General features: G+C 41.4%; 1 protein-coding gene across 3 annotated transcripts in view; it reads right to left on the bottom strand.

Moving 5' to 3' along the window:
- Positions 1-23,212, bottom strand: part of SGMS1 (sphingomyelin synthase 1) — a 309,219-nt gene that overhangs the window by 143,710 nt on the left and 142,297 nt on the right. For 2 of the 3 annotated variants that reach the window (XM_056120601.1, XM_056120602.1), the window contains one exon: positions 15,995-16,137. The gene's annotated coding sequence lies outside the window, so the exon portion shown is untranslated. Of the gene's footprint in view, positions 1-15,994; positions 16,138-21,606; positions 21,649-23,212 lie in introns of those variants that run through there. The other variant, XM_056120603.1, reaches the window with a different exon arrangement.

The raw sequence follows: 23,212 nt of genomic DNA, 5'->3' as shown, positions 1-23,212 counted from the left end.
ATTCAACTATTAATTTTAAGATTTATAATCATAATATGGTTTTATATATAACTGATGGATCATGCAACTAATTCAGTTGGCAAGCTTGATCAATTCTGATTTGGGGACATTTCATGGTGAATATTTAAAACACACTGCTAATTATCAGTCTCAAAATATGCATCTGCACCAGACAAACATAATTTTTTCTCTTGTCATCCTAGTTTGAGCTCTCTTATCAATTTCACTTCACTTGATCACTTGACATCCCATTACTCACCGATTTGCTCAAGCGGGAGCCAGTAACATCTCCATTTGTCCCTGTCGCATGCTAATTGGTGGCTCTTTCAGGGCCAGGGGAATGAGACCCATTGTATTTACTGGTTTAGGCATATCGAATATGCCACGGATAGCTTGCCAAGCTCTGCCGTGTGGACAGGGTACTCTCGGTAGCTTGCCAGGCTCTCCGAGAGCCTGATATATGCCAAATATATTGCCGTTTTCAAGAAACTGTTTAAATGTAGCAACAAAGACTGAGAGCTACACCAGGAAGGGTTCTATGAATTAGATCAGTAACCGGATAGCAGATCGTCCTCTGCAAAATTAATTTCCATGGGCTTCTCAAAAGCTGATAATTACAGTTCATAATAGAGTGAGTGATTCATTTAGGTCAATGAGTGGAACATGCACACTTGTATATTTCTATCAGATGCCAACAAATTTTTGTTATATACACATCCCACATTTAGTCCTCAAAAAGTACAGTGATCTAAATTTTCTTTTTAATTTTATTGAATCCCTGTAAGAAAGTTACAAAATTTCATGTTTGAGTTACAATCGGCAGAGCCTGGCAAGCTACCCATGATGTATTTGATATGCCAAACACAGTAACAACAAAGTCTCCAATGGAGATGTTACTGGGCCCGCTCGAGCAAATCGATGAACAACGGGAGGACAGTGACAGTGACATTGGTTACAATCACACAATGATCAAACACCCATCCCTCCATCAGTGCACATTCCCCACCACCAATCTCTCCAGTATACTGTCCTTCCCACCCTCCCCCCGCCTCTATGACAGACAATATTCCCCATACTCTCTACTTTTGGATGTTATGGTTTGCGATACAGACACTGAGAGGTTATCATGTTTGGTCCTTTATCTACTTTCTGCACACATCTCCCATCCCGACTGATTCCTCCAGACATCATTTTCTTAGTGATCCCTTTTCTATTCCAGCTGCCTCCTCCCCTTTGCTCATGAGGCAGGCTTCCAGCTATGGAGCAATCTATCTGTCCTGTGTATGTTGTTATATTATGTTGTTTTATACTCCACAAATGAGTGCAGTCCTTCTATGTCTGTCCCTCTCTTTCTGACTCATTTCACTTAGCATGATACTCATGTCTATCCATTTATAAGCAAAATTCATGATTTCATATCTCCTGACAACTGCATAGTATTCCATTCTGTAGATGTACCAAAGTTTCTTTTACCAGTCATCTGTTCTAGGGCACTTGGGTTGTTTCCAGATTTTGGCTATTGTGAATAGTGCTGCAATGAACATATAGGTACAGATGTCGTTTCTACTGTGCTTTTTTGCATCCTCGGGACATATTCCCAGAAGTGGTATTGAGGGGTTATTATGGAAGCTCAATTTCTAGTTTTTGAAGGACTGTCCATATTGTTTTCCAGAAAGGCTGGACTAGTGGGCATTCCCATCAACAGTGAAAGGGTGTCCCTTTTCCCCATATCCACACCAGCACTGGTTGCTTTTGTTCTTTTGAATGTGTGCCAGTCTCTGTGGTGTGAGATGATATCTCATTGTTGTTTTGATTTGCATCTCCCTGATGGCTAGCAATATGGAGCATTTTTTCATGTGTCTCTTGGCCATTTCTATTTCTTTTTTTGAGGAAACTTCTGTTCATTTCTTCTCCCCGTTTTTTGATGGGGTCGGAGGTTTTTTTCTTGTACAATTCTACTAGTGTCTTGTATATCCTGGATATTAATCCCTTATCAGATGGGTATTGGGTAAATATTCTTTCCCATTCTGTGTGCTCTTTCTGTATTTTGGTCACTGTTTCTTTCAAAGTGCAGAAGCTTCTTAGTTTGATGTAGTCCCATTTGTTTATGTTTGCTTCCACTTGCATGGTCAGTGCTGTTTCATCCTTAAAGATGCTTTTAGCTTCAATGTCATGGAGAGTTCTGTCTACAATTTCCTCTATGTACCTTATGGATTCGTGTCTGATATTGAGGTCTTTAATCCACTCTGATGTGACATTTGTGCCTGGCATTAGACAGAGGTCAGAGTTCAAATTTTTGCAGGTAGCTATCCAGTTTTCCCAGCACCACTTGTTGAAGAGGTTTTCCTTGTTTCACTTCACATTTCTTGCTCCTTTATCAAAGATTAAGTGGTCATATATTTGGGGAACTGTGACAGAAGATTCAACTCTGTTCCATTGGTCTGCAGGTCTGTTTCTAGCCCTGTACCATGCTGTCTTAATTACTACTGCTTTGTAGTACAGTTTGAAGTTGCGGAGGGTGATGCCACCCATCTTCTTTTGCCCAAGGGTTGCTTTAGCTATTCATGGGGTTTATTGTTCCACATGAATTTCAGGAGTGATTTGTCTATTGCTTTGAAAAATGTCATGGGTATCCTGATAGGGACCGCATTGAATTTATATAGTGCTTTGGGCAGTATTGCCATTTTGATAATGTCAATCCTCCCTATCCATGAGTAGAGGATGTGTCTCCATTTCCTAGTGTCCTCTTTTATTTCTTGAAGTAGTGTTTTGTAATTTTCCTTGTATAAGTCCTTCACCTATTTGGTTAAGCTGATTCTGAGGTACTTGATTTTCTGAATTACTATTGTGAACGGGATTGTTTCTTTAATGTCTTTCTTCTCTTTTGTTATTTGTATATAAAAAAGCCATGGACTTTTGGGTGTTGATTTTTTTAGCCTGCCACTTTACTAAACTGACATACTGTTTCTAGGAGCTTTTCTGTAGAATCTTTAGGGTTTTATAAGTATAGTATCATATTGTCTGCAAATAGTGATAGTTTGACCTCTTCCTTTCCTATCTGTATTCCCTTGATACCTTTCTCTTACCTAAATGCAATGGTCAGGACTTCCAGTACTATATTGAATAGGAGTGGCAAAAGTGGGCAACTTTGTCTTGTGCCTGATCTTAGAGGGAAGGCTTTTAGTTTTTCCCCATTGAGAATGATACTTGCCCTGGGCTTGTGGTAGATGGCTTTGACTATATTGAGGAAAGTTCCTTCAATGCCTATTTTGCTGAGAGTTTTCATCATAAACGGGTGCTGGATCCTGTCAAATGCTTTCTCTGCATCTATTGATATGATCATATGGTTTTTATCTTCTCTTTTGGTGATATGATGGATGCTGACTGATTTCCGAATGTTAAACCATCCTTGCATCCCTGGGATGAATCCCACTTGTCTGATATTGTCATGGTGTAGGATCTTTTTGATGAGTCGCTGGATTCGATTTGCTAATAGTTTGTTGAGGATCTTTGCATCTGTGTTCATCAGGGATATCGGCCTGTAATTCTCTTTGTGGTATCTCTGTCTGCTTTTGGTATCAGGGTGATATTTGCTTCATAGAAACTGTTCGGAAGTGTTTTTGATACTTCAGTTTCAAGCTTCTAATCATGGCTGAACCAGCTTCCTTGGGACCCACCCAGAGTTGCTTCAATAGAAGGAATGTTATTCTCCCCCTACATATCCCATAGGGACCATAAGTTACCCCCTTAGATAGAACTTTCACTATGTCAGCTTAACCACCAGAAACGCATTAGCCAATAATTCATTAAGTTCACCTCAATTAATTCTGCGTCATAAGCAGAAAACTATCACGGTCACGGTCCTCCCATTGTTCATGATTTGCTCGAGCGGGCCCAGTAACATCTCCATTGTGAGACTTTGTTGTTACTGTGTTTGGCATATTGAATACGTCACGGGAAGCTTGCCAGGCTTTGCTGTGCAGGCGAGATACTCTCGGTAGCTTGCCAGGCTCTCCGAGAGGGGCGGAGGAATCGTACTCGGGTTGGCCATGTTGGCTGTGTGCAAGGCAAATGCCCTACTGCTGTGCTATGGCTCCAGCGCCTAAAATCCTTATAAATTTCTGTGCTAAGAGGGAACATTCCCTCTATTGAAGCAACTCTGGGTAGGTCCCGAGGAAGCTGGTTCAGCCATGATTAGAAGCTTGAAATTTTCAGTCCCTCTTCAACTTCACTAAAGTGTGGAGAGAGGCTGGAACAAATCTGTTAATAACTGATCATAAATTCCAAACTGGGGGTTACAGAGTGACAAAAACATTTACACACCAGGGATGTCACATTCCAACTTTTCTTTTACCCTGATTATCAAATTCCTCCCCCAGATAGATATGAATTTTTTGTTGATATGCTATGGGCCAGCAATTATTTTTAATTCTATATTTAATTACAACCTTTAGAGAAAAAAAACATGATTATCAGCTGGGGAGACAGCCCCAAAGGGCAGAGAATATGCTTTGCAAGCTTTAGTCCTATGTCTGATCCCTGGTACCATATGGTCCCCTGAGTATTATCATGAGTTACCAACCCTCATAGAGTAAGGACTAGTCCCTGAATACCAGCCAACCATGGTGCCAAAACAAAGACCAACAATAAATGGAGCTTTCAGTTTCCACCACTGAATGCTGGCAACTTAGGAAACAGCTTAGTTCACTAGTTTCTACTGAAAGCACAATTCTGGTAGAGGAATATAATTTCTTCTAAGAATTATTTAAGACAGGACCTGGGAAATAGCTCAAAGGACAGGCCTACATCCGCTGGGCGCTGGAGCCCCAGGTTCAGATGTCTGATAACTCTTGATCCCCAGAGCATCACCAGGGATACCCACAAGCAGCAAGCAGGGAATAAGCAGCTGTTGGATATGGCTCCCAAAATCAAATCAAACAAAAATTAATTATTTAAGAGAACTGGTAAGGACAAAAATGTAAGCAGTAGAAGAAGTGCTCAGCCAACAAAATGCAGGTTTTACATCCAAGATGAAATAGAAAGCAGCCTCTCCTTTCTAAGACACTCATGTCATCCTATTTTACTGTCTGCACAGCAATTACTGTGTCTGAAATGTTACTACCTCTCTATCATTCTGTCTCCCTAAACTACGCTGCCCTGGTCCTCTGGAAGGGATCTTATTTCTCATTGCTCATTCACTACTACTGTAGCCAACTATCCAGTACAGAGCACGAAACCCACAATCAACAAAGAAGAGAGGAGAGAGGGAAACACTCGGGGCTGCAGGGGTGGCAATTCCTATAGCAATTCCCATGCATTCCTATTTTATCAGTTGCACAGTCAGAGAATATGGTAGGAAGTAGGCCGACTGTTGTGATGGTCGAATGCAGACAGTTCAGACACAGTTTAAACCCCACCAATGTCCTGCTACGTAACTTAGCCCACCCCATGTTAGGGTTGCAATAATTCTCTCTCTAGTTTGCGCTTCAAGACTAATCTCATTCACTGAATAACAGATTATGTATTCAGGTTAGAACCTTCATGTATAATATGGTGCTTTTATGTCAGTTTTCCTGTAAATAAACACAATTTTGGGGTGCCTGCCAAGCAATGGACAGGGGCTACTGGTGGCATTCCTGGTGCTACTTGGCCAACCATGCCAACTGGTTCAATGCTCAAGCCCTTTAGTGCAATGCTGATGGCCCAGTGCAGCCCAGGTGGTGCTTGGGGGCCACCAGGTAGTGTGTTTGCATCGGGTAGTGTGTTTGGGGGCTTAAAGGGCAACAGTTAGGGATGCTAAGGATCAAAGCAGGGGCTTCGCACATGCAAGGTACACACTCCAGTCCGAATTATCACCCTAACTTTAACAATTAATCTTTTAGATAGCTGATTAAAGATTTTCCAACTGTAAATCAGCCATCATAAATTCCTTAGTCAATTCCTTAATCTCTCTGGTTATGACTCTCTCTAGGGAAATTCTTAGTCACCTGAGCTGTGGCATAAATACAACCCACGTTCCTAATTCAGGAGTGGCCAGTTCTATGACTCATTGTCAGTCTTCAATGTAACAGAACTCGCCCAAATGTTTTAAAAGAATTCAGAAATAGATAATGAAGCTTTCATGAACTGTCACATTCAATTTCATGAACCCCATCAAAATGATGGAGGAACAACCCTTTTCTATCAATTAAAAGGTAGACCATCTCCTAAGGTCTTGATAGGACAATACGTGACACTATTTTCTGACCTATCACTAAAAGACTACTTGTCACCAACACTTGTAAGGTATTCCTTCTCTCCTAAGCTTTTGAGGTGACTCTGGAAATCACTGCCCTTTGTAGACCTGTAAAAAGAAATTCTAACTGGCAGATCTATAGCAAGTTAAAAAGAAACAAAAGAAGACCGTGCTCCTATTTAATAATTACTGGCATAATGGAAATATGAAGAAAAACTACTTAGATATCTAATTCTCTCCTCTCTTATTATAATTTTAAAATTATCTATTTTATATCAGCACCATGATTTGCAAAAATTTTGATAACAGGACATTTGGTGTTTCAAGTCCAATCCTCCTATTGGGCCAGAGCAATAGTATAGAAATAAAGGCACTCACCTTGCATATGACTAACCCCAGTTCAATCCCTAGCATCATATATGGTCTTCCAAGCACTGCCAGGGGTTACTCTGGAACAGACCCCAGGAGTAGCCTCTGACCACTTCCAGGAATGGTCCCAACTCCCCTCCAAAGAAAAATATATAAATAAATCTTCACATAGGTTCTATATGGCACTGTGCTTCTCAGCCTTTCCTTTTCCTTTTCTTTTTTTTTCATTTTTCAGTCTTTCCTTTCTTAAGGAAGAAGTTTTCTCTTTAAATAAAACTTTGTAGAAAGTTGATACATAAGACATATAAAAACTGAGTTGTTGGCTGGTGGGACAATAAAGAGATCAAGGGATTTTTGTCTTCCTCCCCAACTCACTATCCAGGGACATGGAATCCCAAGGGTAGTATGTAACAATGTCTGAGAAGCCAATGGCCTAGTGAGAATGATGATAACCTATCTACCCATAAGCAAAAAGACTAAGGAAGACTGGTATGACAATCCCAACTTCATATCACCCTTTTATTTTTTCACTTCTTTAAAAAAATCTTTAATTTTTATTTTTTATTAAGACACCATGATTTACAAAGTTTTTCATAATAGAGTTGTTTAAAGCACACAATGTTCCAACACCAAACCCACCACCAGTGTGACTTTCCCTCCATGCATACCCCAAGGTTCCCTCCCACCTCCCAGCCTGCATGCCAGCAGGCACATAACAAATTAATTTCATATTGCTTGCCCCAATAAAATATCAAGGAATGGCAAATGGAGTTATCAGATAATAAATCAATAAAAGTCAACTTCTAATGATTGATGATTATTAGGTGATTTTATCCTATGAAATAAAGAAATCCAAATCACTTAATATGTATATTACTTTTTCTCATTTATATAGGTAAGTTTTCAACTTGAACATCTAAAATAGATTGCATTATATTTTATTTTGTACTTGGATCTCATTGTGGTAATTAGAAATATCATCCTTTTCCAAGAGAGAGCTCCCAAGAACAAATCACCCACCTCGGTTATAATCAGCTTCTCTGTCTGAGAGATTTAATCCCAAGAAGCACAGAGCTCTTCACTTCAGGAGAAATAGTACTTGTGCCATTAGATTATGATACTCGTATTATCAGTGAATGTTTCTCAAAGAAATCACAAACAAACACAGGTCAGCTCTAGAGGCCACGGGGGTTCATCATTTCAGTGTAGCTGCCTGGCCTGGGATGGTCTGAAATATTCAGCCCTCCCTCTACCCCAAAAAGAGGGAGAGGAAATGCTTAATTAGTACATTGTCAACTAAGCACATTAAGCAAATTATCAGGTAAGACAACCTAGAAATAGGAATTTGAGAAATTCCTTCTAACTATGGAAGATTCAAAGTTACATGTCACATCATGGATGAGTCATCTCAAAGAAAAGGTTTCAAATTTTCTAGGCCAAAGAGACTTTGTTGTTCTCTTTGTGACAGCATCTATACTGAAAAACAAAAAAGTCACAGCCATCTGCTCATCACATAATGTGACAGAGGAAGTGGTTTCGGTTTTGCTCAACACATTCTTTTTTGTTTGTTTTGGTTTTGATGCTCTACCCAGCAGTGCGGGGGATTTCTCCCTGCTCAGTAGTAGAGAATAAATCTGTGGTGTTGTGGAGACCATGTAGTGTTGGGAATAGAAACCAGGGTCCCATATATGCCAAGGAAGTGCTCTATCACTGAACCACACCTCCAGATCCCTTGTCATATTCTTAAACATCATTAGTTATTAGAAAGTGACAGTGTTCTTATTTTACAGCTTCAACTACTATCTCCTGATTTGCAAAGGTACTAACTGAACAGGAGAAAAATGACATCTACTTAAAAATTAGATTTGGGAGGTGGGGGAGGATTTAGGGCCACATCCGGCAATGCTCAGGGCTTTCTCCTGGCTTTGCACTCAAGAATCACTCCTGGTGGTGCTCAGAGGACCAAATGGGATGCCGGAGATCAAACCTAGGTGAGCCATATGCAAGGTAAGGCAAGAACCCTACCAGCTGTAGCATCTCTCTAACCCCATAATAGGGTTTTTTTTCACTTAAGGAGTAACGTGCTACTTGATCACTTGACTTCCCGTTAATCGTCAATTTGCTCGAGCGAGCACCAGTAACGTCTCCATTTGTCCCTGTTGCGTGCTAGTGTAGCCCAATGGAGTCTGTTCGTTCTAGGAAAGCTAAGAGCCTCAAACCAATTGTTCATGATCTTGATGAAGAAGTATAACCATCTGGTAGGTGGGCGGCCATGTGGTCTTCTGACATCCCATGGAATCCAGTTGGTAACAGCTCTAGTCCAGTGGTCATCTCTAAATCTCATTACGTGTCCAGCCCATCTGATTTTTGACGCCTTGGCAAACGAGACAGCATCCCTGATTCTTGATCGTCGACAGAAGTCGGAACTCCGGATTCTTTCTCTCATTTGAGGGAAACGTGATATTCCAAGCATAGCTCTTTCGATTCCTCTTTGAGAGACCCGAATAGCGTTCTCATCCTGTTTGCATAGGGCCTTGGTCTCTGAGGCGTATGTTAATACAGGAAGAACAGTGGAATCAAAGAGATGTGCCCGGAGTCGGAAGTTCTCCGTCCTCTTAGCTATTTCTATGATGCTCTTGAAGGCATTCCAAGCCGCTCTCTTCCTCCTGCGCAACTCAGGTGCCAGGTCATTTGTCACGTTGACTTCTCGACCTAGGTACACATAGCTGTTGCATTCGGAGATGGTCATTCCGTTGAGAGCAAATGGAGTGTCAGGAATGAGACTGTTTCTCATAAACATTGTCTTTGTAAGATTCTGCTGTCCGACCTTTCCATACTCACAGTCGAAGTCGGCCAGCATTTGTGCCACTTGGCTAATGTTTGGTGTTATTAGAACAATGTCATCAGCAAAGCATAGGTGGTGTAGTTGCCGACCATCTATCTTCACTCCCATTCCTTCCCATTCCTTCCCATTCCAGTCGTCGCATGACATTCTTGAGGGTGGCATTGAACAGTTTCAGTGAAATGGTGTCACCCTGCCAAACCCTCTCTTGACATCGATGATTACTTCTTTGTAGAATGGTGAGATCCTGGTAGTGAATCCGTAATACAGCTCACAGAGGATCCTGATGTATTGAGTTTGAATGCCCTGATTGGCAAGGGCTTCAATGACTGCTTTCATCTCAACAGAATCAAAGGCCTTCTTTAAAACAATGAACGTTAGACAGAGCGGCATCTTGAACTCCCGAGAAACCTCAATGAGCTTGGTCATCGTGTGGATATGGTCGATGGTGCTGAATCCTTTGCGGAACCCAGCTTGCTTGCATGGTTGTCCTTCATCTAGTGTTCTGACAATCCTATTCAGGATGACTCGAGTGAACAGCTTATAGACGACAGACAATAGGCAGATTGGGTGATAGTTGCCAATGCTGTGGATGTCTCCCTTTTGTATAGTTGTACAGTCCTGCTGGTTTTCCATTGGACAGAACCTTGCAATCAGACAGGTAGCATGTGAAGAGCCAAGCCAGCGTATTGATGAGTACTGACAGCAGGTTCTTCAGGTATTCAGGTCTGACCTTGTCTAGGCCGTGTGCTGTTCTTTGGTTTATCGATGAAATGGTGTGTCGGATTTCAGAAGGGAGAACACTGGGAACGACATATCCATCCTGTGGAATTTGGTATGTGGGCAGGTGCACATGGCTATAGAAGAGATCTGAGTAAAAGTCATGGATAATCTTCTCTATTGCCCTTCTGAAAGATGTGATAGATCCATCAGGACGTTGGAGGGTAGTCATCTTGGTCTTGTAGTTGGCGAAGGACAGGCGGGCATTACAAATGCTTTTACCGGCTTCTGCTGTATCTACCAGTACTGCTCTTCTTCTCTCTTTGAGGTCTTCCATGATCGCATCTCTGCACTGCTTTGTAAGCTCGGAAGTTCGCTTGAGGTTGCCTGAGGCATGCGCCAAGCAATGTTGGCAAATGAGCTCAAGAGTTTTCAAAGACAGGCGCTTTTTTGTGGCTATCTCTCTCTTGGCATTCCTCGCACAATCATGGAGGTGCTGAACCAGTCGATCATATTCCTCGTCAATGTTGTCAACAATGTTATCTTCCCATGTTGCAGCAATAGTGCCAAAGAGCTCCCAGTTGGAGGTCATTCTGGGAGTTCTCTTTTTGAAGTTTGCAGCCCTTTCTCCCCGCTCTGTGAAGTAGAATTTTGCACGAAGGAGACGGTGGTCCGATCCCATTTGGAATTTTGGGACAACAGTGACATCGGTCAGGCAAAACCGTTGATTGAATATGATGTGGTCAATTTTGTTGTGGAACCGTCCACCGGGAGACTCCCATGTCCAATGTTTAGATTCGGCCTTTTGGAATTGTGAGTTAGCATGGATGGTCTTGGTCGACGTGATGAACTCAGCCTCTCACTCTGTGCATTCCATTCTAGGCCATGGGTCCCGATGTGGAGTTCTTCGGCTGATCTTCTCGGTCCTATCTTGGCATTAAAATCACCCACAATGATCTTGCAGAAGGTGTGGTCTTCTTTATAGAACTTCTCCAGCTACATGTAGAACTTCTCAATTTCTCCTTCATCATAATTGGATGTTGGTTTGTAGACAAAGAAGATAGAAACTGCTGGCAGTTAGCCACATCTATTCATATGTAATCTTCCGATTTGCATTGTTAGACATTCGAATGAATCAATGATGAAGGGATTAAAACCAGAAGCCGCACCCCAACCTGCCCTGTCTGCTTCCACCAACCACTAGAGACCCAGGGATTGGATTGCGCATAGAAGACCCACCCTACCCCTACCAGTACCAGATAAATACCTCACTGACAGACCTCCACTACCTTCACTACCCAGCCACCGCCATGCTTCAGGACACTTTTTGGACTGCGTGGCCGCACATTATAAGACACTTAATATCCATCTTCCAGAATTGCTGTACCATATTTGATAGGGTTCAAATATGGTTTGAATGATGGGAACACCTAAAAGGGTGATTAGAGGCCACCCCAAAAGCCTCTATCTTTCTCGGAGAGCCTGGCAAGCTACCAAGAGTATTCCGCCCGCATGGCAGATCCTCGCAAGCTATCAGTTGTGTATTTGATATGCCAAAACCAGTAATTACAATGGGTCTCATTCCCTTGACCCTGAAGGGAATCACGTCGACCACCAATATGGCAGCATTGAGAAGGATGAGAAAGGAGAGGCTGATAAAATTTCAAGGCCGAACTAGGCTGCCAAAACGAAGGAAGACAAAAATGGTTGTCTGTACTTTCAATGCATGTATGCTAGCAACGTGCTACTACCAAAACAAAATATTTGTACTCATTTTTTAGTGTGCTTCAAAATGATAATGAAAAACATGGGGCGGGGGGCTGGAGAGATAGTACAGGGATTAAGGCAATTGCTCTGCCTGACAGACCTATTTTGACAAATCTGGTTTTGATCCCGGACCACATATGGTCCCCCGAGTAATTGCCAGGACTGATTCCTGAGTGCACAATCCTGCTAGGAATAAGCCCTGAGCACTGCCACGTGGGAAGAAAAACACCATGGGAAAAACACCGAAGTTACAGTGCATAAAAATAGATCTAGAGGAGCTGGAGCAATAGCACAGTGGGTAGGGTATTTGCCTAGCACACAGACGATCCAGGTTCGACTCCCAGCATCCCATATGGCCCCTGAGCACAGCCAGGAGTAATTCCTGAGTGCAGAGCCAGGCGTAACCCCTGAGCATCACTGGGTGTGACCCCCCAAAAAAGGCAAACAAAAAAGGGTCTAGAACCCATAATTTGTTCTTTTCAAGAGAATAAAAGCCAGAAGCATCCACACTAAAATATTGCCAGTGATCTCTAGTGATGGGTTCATTGTTCAAGCTGTTCAATGTACAAATTTTTTATTTAAAATCAGGGGGAAGGGAGTGGAGAGAGGACTAAAGACACTTGCCTTCCAAGCAGTTGCTTTCTGACAACCCTCAATCTCCAGCATGGTTATCTATGGTTCCCAAAGTACTGTTGGGGTAACACCTCAGAACAGAGTCAGGAACAGCCACTGCACACTGTTAGGTGTGGCTCCAAACCCAAAAATAAAGAGATGAATGAAAAAAGAAAGAAGTAAATAAATAAGCAAGAGGGGATAGGGTGGGAGAGATACAGGGCTCATACACCAAACTTGGGCTGCTCCCTGGCACTGCATGGCCTTCCAAGCATGACTGGGGGGTCCTGGAGGCCCCCAGCACCACTGAGCTGTCTCTAGTGGTCCACAGCACCACAGAGCCCAAGCAGCATTGCATTCCCATGTCTCTCACTGAAGAGCGGATCTGGTTGACCAAAAATGAGAGTAGCCCCAATCACCCTAAGCACTGCTTGGGAGCACTGCCCCAACCCAAAATTAAAAAAATAAACACGAAGGAAAAAAAGAAGTTAGAAAAAGAAATTTTACTTATAGTGAAACTGATAACAGCTCTCTGAAAGTTTGAAGTTCATATATTGTGCGAAGTTTGAATTCACATGAAATGCCAGTCATGTCCTTAAGGGTAAGACCAGACACCCATGCCAACAGCTGCAGTGACTGGAGTCTCTAACTGCTACTGGCAGCACAGATCAGAGCAATGTCGGCAATTACAACACAAGCAGCTGCATCTCCAGTTCCCAAAATGGCTTAATCTATCACAAATCAGATGCAATTATCACTGTTAGAATGTACCTCCTCAATGATGGAATCAGGCCCATCTTAGAAGTCTTTACTTCTGAGAAGGTCTGGCATTAAGCATTTGTTTAAGGTTAAGCATTTGTTTTTAGACTAGCTTTCTACTAGTGACAATCATGAAACATATCTGCATGATTGCAATCTAAATTTGTGTGTGTGGGTAGGGCGTTTGCTTTGCACACAGCTGACCCGGGTTCGAGTCCTCTGCCCCTCTCGGAGAGCCAGGCAAGCTACCAAGAGTATTCTGCCCACATGGACATATTCAACATATTCGATATGCCAAAAACAGTAACAAGTCTCACAATGGAGACGTTACTGGTGCCTGCTCGAGCAAATCGATAAACAATGGAAGGACAGTGCTACAGTGATGTGTGTGTGTGTGTGTGTGTGTGTGTGTGTGTGTGTGTGTGTGTGTGTGATCTGAAAGACAGGTAATTGTTAAGCCAGGAAGTCAAACAAATCAGGTTCAAGTTCTGGCTCGACCATTCTCTAACTGGATGCGCTTGGGCAGGTTTGATAATGTCCTAAGTTTATTCACCTTTCAAAAAAAGGCTTGACCAGACCTAACTTCCAACATTTTAATAAGGATTAAAATATTAGGCTTGAGAGATAGTATAACCTTGTATGTGGCCAACAAGGGTTTGATCCCCAGCACCCCACATGGTCCCTTGAGCTCTGCCAGGAGTAATCCCTGACCACAGAGCCAGAATAAGCCCTGAGCACAGCTGGGTGTGGCTCAAACAATAAACACTAATATTAAAATATTAATCAGTATATACTGTGTTTGCTGATTTAATAGAAAGTATTTAAGAAGTCTGAAATTCCTATATTTTTTTTTAAATCATGTAACACACTGTCTTTTAAAAAAAGAAGGGAGGAACCAGAAAGATAGCTTAATGATCTGGGGCACTTGGCTCTGCATGTGGAAGCCTCGGGCTTGATCCCTGACATCATGTGGGCCACTGAGCACTACCAAGAGTGACCCCTAAATTCTCAGCAATGAGCAGAACTAGTATGTCCACCCCATCTTACACAAAACATACCACACATGCGCGTGTGTGCTCACACACACACAACACCCACATAAATAAACACACTCCAAAGAAGTAAATGCCATTCTTAAATCTACTTAAACTCATATCCTAAAAGAGCAACTTCTTAGCTACACAGACTAACCCCTGAGCCAACACTACAGAATGGAACACATGTTTCATATTAAGATTTCAGGCTCAGAAACGACACTATAAACTAAATGAAATTCATTTCCTATATTATCCTAAATTATATTATCATCACTAACTCAACACGGAAAGAACCTGGTTAATGATATATGAGGTCACAGACACAGTAGGATTTGTAAAACTCTACTCTGGTGGCCGGGGGGGGGGGGGGGTGTGTGGTTGAGAGACAAGAGACATTACACAGGGTAAAGCACGTGCCTTGCACACAGCTGACCCCTCACCCAAGCACCACTTATGGACTCCTGAGCAATGACTGATCTCTCAGCACACAGCCAGGACTAAGCCTGAGCTAGCTGGATGCGCTCCCCCAGAAAGTCCACCATACCTCCAATAATGACCTCATAATACCTTAGCAATAAAGACATCAGTTGCGAGACTATGCTCATTTTAATAACAAATCATAGTAACATACTCTTAGTGAAAGAATAAGACAAGAACACTGAAATATGTGATACGCTAATTAATTGTCATAAGAATAATTAAAAACACAATATACCGTAACATGGGAAAACTAGCAAATAATGGTGGGAAAAAAGTATAACCGAAGACTGAAAATCCACAGGCATTAGGCTATCTTTCTAAGCCTACTTCAAAAAGTGGAGACAATTTAGCACACGTTTTCACTCACAAAGCACAAGACACACACAGTTTGCACTGAATTCACTTCTGTAAACTACTTATTAAACCGCTTAGAACCTCAGCATCCTCCTCTAGGAAATGATACTATTTAATACTACCATGACGGTATGATGACCAAGTAGTTAATAAACTACTTTGGTATATAGTGCTCTATATTGGCACATATAAGGAAGAGAGAGGTTTAGAACCTAAAGGATCAGGAATCATATACCTCTGAATACAGAGTAGCCCCCTGATACTGCCAATCATGGATCCAAAACAACAAATAAAAGATAATACGCAAGTAAATAACACAGCCACTTAACGCAGTAACCTGGATGGTAGAAGGAGGTATGAAGGAGACCAGCAAGTCAAAGTTAATGATTAACCAGTGACTTCAAAGCAACTACCACCAATTAGGCAACTTGATGTCAGAGGGCTCAGAGTAAAGTCAAGAAACAACACGTGGTTCACAGGATATACAATCCAGAGCTTTAGCACTGACTGCCCATTTCCCAGAAATGCAGGAATTGTGAGAAAGTTGCTATCACTTTCAAGTTGCCTCCACCAACTTTATGTATTGTCCTTGGGGAAATAGGAAGGACCATACAGGACAGGATAAGTCGGAGTTGCTTAAGAGTTAAGAGAGCATTCCCCTTACACTGTCAACTTGGAAGAATAGCCTCTAGGATGCCTGAGTCCAGAAAGGGAGGCTGTACTTCAGGAGGCCCCCTTTCCCTGATACTGACCCAAGCTGGCACAGTTCTGCAGGGTGAGTCACACCATGTTGAACCTACACTCTAAGCCATTACCTACCTCCAACAGCGGCTGTTTTGCATTTACCAATGGGTTCATTTAAGAATATTTTCATGTACACTTCCTGAGGCCAGTCTTGTCTTCTACTTCATCAGCTTTCCCATCAGACTCCTTTCTGTGTTTCCCAAAAGTCAATGATGTACCTAGAACAGAGAAGTAAATTAATGATTTGAAAATTTCATTTGAAAATGGAATCATAAAATTCTAAAGCTGAATGAGAATCTAGAAACCCAGTATGTCTCAGAATAAATAAAAATATTGTGGCTGGAAACAAAAAATTCACAGTGGAGCTTCCTAACCTCCAACCGTATTTTTCTTTAAAGTCACTGTCACTGTCCTCCCGTTGTTCATTGATTTTGCTCAAGCAGGCCCAGTAACATCTCCATTGTGACACTTGTTACTGTGTTTGGCATATCAAATACATCACGGGTAGCTTGCCAGGCTTTGGCATACGAGCAAGATACTCTCTTAGCTTGCCAGGCGCTCTGAGAGGGGCTGAAAAATCAAATCTGAGTGGGCCAGGTCGAAGGCAAACGCACTACCCGCTGTGCTACTGCTCCAGCCATTTTTGTCTAGATAGCACAGCGGGTAGGGCATCTGCCTTGCACGCAGCCAACATGGCCGACCCGAGTTCGATTCCTCCGCCCCTCTCGGAGAGCCTGGCAAGCTACCGAGAGTATTCGATATGCCAGACACAGTAACAACAAAGTCTCCAATGGAGACGTTACTGGGCCCGCTCGAGCAAATCGATGATCAACGGGAGGGCCTTTACTTACTTACTTATATATATATGTGTGTGTGTGTGTGTGTGTGTGTGTGTGTGTGTGTGTATTTTCCACTTTTAAACTAAAACCTATGAACCAGAAATATAATATTGGAAGTAAGAACTGGGTTCCAGTCCACATAACCAACTTGATTTCACAGCTCAAGATCTGAGAAAAGGACCACAACAGGAGCCCAAACCAGGCAGAAGGAAAGAGATCAGAAAACTTAGAGCAGAAATCAACAACATGGAAACCAAAAAAACAATCTGAAAGATCAGTGAAACCAAGAGCTGGTTCTTTGAGAAAATAAACAAGATAGATAAAGCACTAGCAAGATTCACAAAGAAAGAGAGAGAGAAAACTCTAATATACTGAATCAGAAATGAGAAGGGGGATATCACAACAGAAACCAAAGAAATTCAAAAAATCATCAGAGACTACTTTGAAAGTCTGTATGCCACAAAACAAGAGAACCTAGAAGAAATGGATAAATTCCTGGATTCCTATAATCTCCCAAGGCTGAATCAAGATGATCTAGACTACCGGAATAGTCCTATTAACATCAAGGAAATTGAAACTGTAATCAAAAGTCTTCCCAAAAACAAAAGCCCAGGTCCAGATGGATTTACTAACGAATTTTCCCAAACATTTAAAGAGGACCTAATGCTAGTTCTTCTCAACCTTTTCCAAGAAATTGAAGAAACAAAAACTCTCCCAAACAGTTTCTATGAAGCCCGTATCTCTCTAACACAAAAAGGAAACAAAGACACCACAAGAAATGAAAACTACAGGCAGAGATCCCTGATGAACACGAATGAGAAGATTCTCAACAAAATACTAGCAAATAGAATTCAGTAACTCATGAAAAAGATCATACACCATGACCAAATAGGATTCATCCCGGGGATGCAAGGATGGTTTAACATTCAGAAATCAATCAACACAGTCCATCATATCAACAAAAGAAAAGATAAAAACCATATGATCATATCAATATATGCAGAGAAAGCATTTGACAAGATCCAGCACCCCTTTATGATGAAAACCCTTGCCAAAATAGGTATACAGGGGACTTTCCTCAACATAGTTAAAGCCATCTATCACAAGCCTACAGCAAGCATCATTCTCAATGGTGAAAAACTGCGAGCCTTCCCTCTAAGATCAGGGACGAGACAAGGATGCCCACTCTCTCCACTGCTCTTCAATATAGTACTGGAAGTACTTGCAATAGTGGTTAGGCAAGAAAAAGATATTAAGGGCATTCAGGTAGGAAAGGAAGAAATCAAGCTCTCACTAATCACAGATGATATGATACAATACTTAGAGAACCCTAAAACCTCTACCAAGAAACTCCTAGAAACAATAGACTTCTATAGTAAAGTTGCAGGCTATAAAATCAATACCCAAAAGTCCATGGCTTTCCTATACACAAATAGTGAGAGAGAAGAAAGTCACATAAAAAAAAATCCCGTTCACAACTGTGCCCCAGAAAATCAAGAACCTAGGAATCAGCTTAACTAAGGAAGTTAAAGACCTGTACAAAGAAAACTACAAAACGCTACTTCAGGAAATAAAAGAGGACACGAGGAAATGGAAAGATATCCCCTGCTCATGGATCGGGAGAATTAACATTGTCAAAATGGCAATACTTCCCAAAGCACTGTACAAACTCAATGTGATCCCTATAACGATACCCATGACATTGTTCAAAGAAATGGAGGAAACATTCCTGAAATTCATATGAAACAATAAGCCCCCTCAAATAGCTAAAGCAATTCTTGGGAAAAAGAAAATAGGAGGAATCAACCTCCCTAACTTCAAACGCTATTACAAAGCAATAATAAATAAAACAGCATGGTACTGGAACAAAGGCAGAGATGCAGACCAATGGAACAGGGTTGATTATACTGACATCTCCCCCCAAACATATGATCATCTAATATTTGCCAAGAGAGCAAGAAATGTGAAGTAGAGCAAGGAAAGCCTCTTTATCAAACTGTGCTGGCAAAACTGGACAGCTACGTGCAAAAAAAAAAAATTGGCTCAGATCTCTGCCTAACACCATGTGCAAAAGTAAGATTAAAATGGGTTAAATACCTCAACATCGGACCAGAAGACAAAGTTGGCAAAACCCTCCATGACATTGAAGCTAATGGTATCTTCAAAGATGTCATGTCACTGGCCAAGCAAGTGAAAACAGAAATAGACAAATGGGACTATCTTAAACTAAGAAGCTTCTGCACCTCAAAAGAAACAGTGACCAAAATACAAAGACAGTCTACAGAATGGAATAGGATATTCCCCAATACCCATCTCACAAGGCGTTGATATCAAGGATATACAAAGCACTGTTTGAACTCCACAAGAAGAAAATATCCAACCCTATCAAAAACTGGGGCAACGAAATGAACAGAAACTTTCTCAAAGAAGAAATCTTAATGACAAAAAGGCACATGAGAAAATGCTCTCCATCACTAATCATAAGGGAGATGCAGATCAAAACAACAATGAGATATGACCTCACACCACAGAGACTGGCCCACATCCAAAAGAACAAAAGCAACCAGTGCTGGTGTGGATGTGGCGAGAAAGGGACCCTCCTTCATTGCTGGTGGGAATGCCGACTGGTTCAGCCCTTTTGGAAAACAGTATAGACGATTCTCAAAAAATTAGAAATTGAGCTCCCATTTGACCCAGCAATACCACTCCTGGAAATATATCCCAGAGAGGCAAAAATGTATAGTCGAAGTGACATCTGCACTTGTTGGTTCATTGCAGCACTCTTTACAATAGCCAGAATCTGAAAAAAAAACCTGAGTTCCCGTGAACAGATGACTGGTTAAAGAAACTTTGGTACATCTACACAATGGAGTACTATGTAGCTGTTTGAAAAGATGAAGTCATAAAATTTACATACAAGTGGTACTACATGGAAAGTATCATGCTACATGAAATGAGTCAGAAAGAGAGGGACAGACATAGAAAGACTGCATTTATCTGGGGAGCATAAAGTAACAAAATAGGAGACTAACACCCAGGAATAGCCGAGATAAGTACCAGGAGGTTTACTCCATGGCTTGGAGCCAGACGCACATACTCGGTGAAAAGAGAAGGGGGCACCAAGTAAAGGGTGTTGGGAGGATCCTCCCAGGATGGGAGATGCATGCTGAAAGTAGACTATAGATCGAACATGATTTTCCCTCAATGCCTCTTCTGCAAACCACAGCACCCAAAAGGAGAGAGAGAACAAAAGGGAATGCCCTGCCACAGAGGCAGGGTGGGATGGGGGGTGGGGGGGTGGGAAGGATACTGGGATCTGTGGTGGTGGAGAACGGGCACTGGTGGAGGGATGGGTACTTGATCACTGTATAACTGAAACCCAAGCACAAAAATTTGTAAGTCTACAACTGTACCTCATGTTTTTTTACTAATAAAAATTTTTAAAAATATATGAAATACCAATTTTAAAAAAGACTTTAAAATGTCATCTGGGAGGTCTCCCAAACAGTGACCAGGAGACTCTCCCAGTCAAGCTTCATCAATGAAGCCTAAGGACAAGCCAGCAATGCGGCCCCACAGATCTGGTCTGCAGCAACACCAGATAATGCTTAGAGAGACCTGTGGGCAAACTGGTGAACAATGGGAGGCCAGTGACAGTGATCCTTTTAAAAGATGAAAAGGTATTTAAAATATCATTTATCTGATGATTCAGCAATCCCACCTTTGGGAATCTAGAAAGAACATGGAAACATGAACACAAAAAGTCATATTCAACCCCCCCCCCCCAATATTTACTGCAGCATTATTTAAAACAGCTGGATTGTGGAAATGTGGAAAAGGACCCAATGGACTGTTCCAGAGGTTGTGCACATGCACAATGGTGGCAGGTATGGTGTATACTAACATGTATTTTGAAGAGGTACGGGATTGCACAACTGAAACACAAATAGTTTGCCAACCAATGTTACCTTGATAAAACATTAAAATGTGGAAGCAACTAAAGCACCCAGTCAAAATGTGATCAGATAAAAACGTATTGTATTGCTACTTAGTCATTGAAAGATGTAATTTTGCCATTTAAAAAAAATGAAAGAGCTTAAAGAAATTAAGAAAACAAAATAGGGGCTGGAGAGATAGCACAGCGGGTAGGGCATTTGCCTTGCACACGGCTGACCTGGGTTTGATTCCCAGCATCCCATATGGTCCCCTGAGCACTAAATAGTGTTATAACTGAGTGCAGAATCAGGCGTAACCTCTGTGCATTGCCGGGTGTGACCCAAAAAGCAAAAGAAAGAAAGAAAGAATGAAAGAAAGAGAGAGAGAGAGAGAGAGAGAGAGGGAGGGAGGGAGGGAGGGAGGGAGGAAGGAAGGAAGGAAGGAAGGAAGGAAGGAAGGAAGGAAGGAAGGAAGAAAAAACAAGGAAAAATTGTACAAGAGATAGTATAGGAGATTAGGTGATTGCATGTGGCCCATCCAAATTCTCATTCCTTGCACCTAGAGTCCCCCAAACATGATTACACATTACTGCTAAGCATATGGCCAGGAATAGCCCCTAGACATTGCCAGGTGTGGCCCCCCAAATTGAAAAATACAGAGGAAAATAAAGTGAGGTTTAAAAATAAATTTTAAAATAAAGTAACCCTGAGACCCATATATTCCCCTTCTTAGTATATATCAACAAAAATAATTTTTAATAAGCAGAGGACTATTGCAAAAACATCCCCAAAGCAATCCTATGATGTTCAACTTGGCCTCAAAAAAAAAGTTGGTTAGTGCTTTTCAGGACAAAATACCAAAAAATACAAACCAAGCATAAAAGGTACATAAAGAACTTGAAAATGCAATGACCTAAATCCTGTTCTTTTTCTTCATCGATCCTTTTTCCAATTTAGGAAAAAAAAATTGAGAAAATGTAAGAAGATGCTTACAAGAAAAAAACCTAAAATCCAAGGTAACAATTTTTTTAAAATCTTCTATCCATAGCAAACAATATTTTTTACTTGCCACCTAAATTCTATCTCAGACTGTATTCAGAGTAAGCTGTATCAGATAAATCCAAGTAGAAGCAAGTATGTAAGCCCCAATGTCAAAACAAAAATTTTTTTTACTGCACAATACATCTAAAGGTTTAAATAAGTTTGAAAATCATTACTTTTGCATATTAACTTCCCTCCACTTAGGTAAATAATTGCTTATTGGCAGTATAAGAAAAGATAAAGAAACAGGAACCATAAGAATTATAATTTTAGGGTGACAATAATAGGAACATGTTTAAATTTTCACATCTACCAACATGCCACCAATAGCAAAATAAATGGAACAATTATAGGCCACGTACATATGTGTATGACTAGGAGCATATAAACAGATTTTTAACCATGTCACCTTAGGGCTTAGGAATGCTTCCTCATTTAACTTCATTTAGTTAACACTCATTTTGATTGAGATTTTTCTCAACTAAAAATGAAATGCAGCACCTTGAAAAGATGTGAATATATTTTTAAAATATGCATAAATTATGGTGCCTGCAGAGAGAGGAAGCCAATGTTTAAAATGAATAGACATTTGTATTAATGTTTTACATGATGTACTAAAACACAAGTAGTGAGTGGCTTACTTAACTTTCATGAAGTGAACACATATGACCACCACTTGGCACAAAAGTGCCTTGACTTGGAATAACACCCTTTATCTGTGCCTACTAGACAGGCATTATTAGTCAGGATCTAATTAGTTCACAAATCCCTGTATCTTGACCACAATAGCGAGAGCACAGTGGTAAGGTGTTTGCCTTGCACACGGTCCACACGGCCAACCCAAGTTCGATTCCTCTGCCCATCTTGGAGAGCCCGGCAAGCTACGGAGCGGATCTCGCCCGCACGACTGAGCCTGGCAAGCTCCCCGTGATGGATTTGATATGCCAAACACAGTAACAACAAGTCTCACAATGTTACTGGGCCCGCTCGAGCAAATCGATGAACAACGGGAGGACAGTGACAGGAAGAAAGAAATGAATAGTCAATGACTGCAAGAAAAGAATATCATTAAATCAGAAAAATATGTCATTGCGTTGAAAGGAGTTTGAGTTGGCTGGCTGGTTGTTAGAGATCAACCTATAAATTCTCCAGTGGTTGTTTTATGACATAAAGAGAATAAAAAGTGCCTTCCTCTTTGTTCAGGAAGAATGCGGTGCTCTAGAGTAATGAAGGTACTGCGAGGAACAAGGTGGAGGATGGAGGTGGTGGTGGTTGGGGGAGGGGGGAACAGGGCAAAGGGGTGGGGGACAACTTCTTTCTGTAAGTTAAAAAAAACTTATAAAAATAAAGATAAAAAGCAAACTAGCATGTGATATCAGCTAAGTTACTGATGCATCAACAGTGTGTTCTTGATTGCTATGAAGCCTACAGACAAGTAAGAATATTGAATCTCAAGCTAAGTACAGAAACATAGTGAG

Source organism: Sorex fumeus, unplaced genomic scaffold (assembly GCF_029834395.1).
Source record: "Sorex fumeus unplaced genomic scaffold, SorFum_2.1 ptg000043l, whole genome shotgun sequence".
Classification (NCBI taxonomy): Eukaryota; Metazoa; Chordata; class Mammalia; order Eulipotyphla; family Soricidae; genus Sorex; species Sorex fumeus.
This window is presented reverse-complemented; position numbering and strand designations above follow the sequence as displayed.